Genomic DNA, 1,184 nt, shown 5'->3' with positions numbered 1-1,184 from the left:
ATTGGGGTGACCCCATAGAAGTGTCCCCATTGAGATGACCCCACTGGGGTGACCCCATTAGGGTGACCCCATTGGGGTGGCCCCACAGAGGTGGCCCCATAGAGGTGTCCCCACTGAGACGTCCCCATTGGGTTGACCCTATTGGGATGTCCCCATTGAGGTGACCCCATAGATGGGACCCTACTGGGGTGACCCCATTGAGGTGACCCTATTGTGGTGACCCCATTGGGATGGCCCCACAGAGGCGGCCCCGTTAAGGTGTCCCCACTGAGGTGACGTAATTGGAGTGTCCCTTTTGGGGTGACCCCATTGAGCTGTCCCCATTGAGGTGACCCCATAGACGTGACCCACTAAGATGATCCCATTGAGTTGATCCCATTGAGATGACTCCATTGAGACGGCCCCATTAACGTGACCCCATTGGGGTGTCCCCATTGAGGTGACCCCACTGAGGTGACAACACTGGGGTGACCCTACTGGGATGTCCCCATTGAGATGTCCCCATAGACGTGACCCTACTGGGGTGACCCCATTGAGATGATCCCATTGAGGTGACCCCATAGAGGTGTCCCCATTGGGATGACCCCACTGAGGTGACCCCATTGGGGTGTCCCCATTGAGGTGGCCCCATTAAGGTGACCCCATTGGGATAACCCTACTGGGATGTCCCCATTGAGGTGACCCCACTGGGGTGACCCCATAGAGGTGACCCCATTGAGTTGATCCCATAGAGGTGTCCCCATTGACGTGACCCCATTGAGGTGTCCCCATAGAGGTGACCCCACTGAGGTGACAACATTGGGGTGACCCTACTGGGATGTCCCTACTGTGGTGACCCCATTGAGGTGACCCCATTGAGGTGACCCCACTGAGGTGACCCCATTCGGGTCACCCCATTAAGGTGTCCCCATTGAGATGGCCCCATTGAGATGGCCCCACTGAGGTGACCCCATTGGGGTGACCCCATAGAGGTGTCCCCATTGCGATGACCCTACTGGCATGTCCCCATTGAGATGATCCCATTGAGGTGACCCCACTGAGGTGACCCCATTGAGGTGTCCCCATTGAGGTGTCCCCATTGAGTTGACCCCATTGAGGTGTCCCCATGGGGCTGCCCCCGTTAGGATGTCCCCATTGAGGTGGCCCCATTGGAGTGTCCCTACTGTGGTGACCCCATGGAGGTG

This window comes from Numida meleagris, unplaced genomic scaffold (assembly GCF_002078875.1).
Source record: "Numida meleagris isolate 19003 breed g44 Domestic line unplaced genomic scaffold, NumMel1.0 unplaced_Scaffold455, whole genome shotgun sequence".
Lineage (NCBI taxonomy): Eukaryota > Metazoa > Chordata > Aves > Galliformes > Numididae > Numida > Numida meleagris.
The sequence above is the reverse complement of the archived record's forward strand: the minus strand, read 5'-3'. Positions refer to the sequence as shown.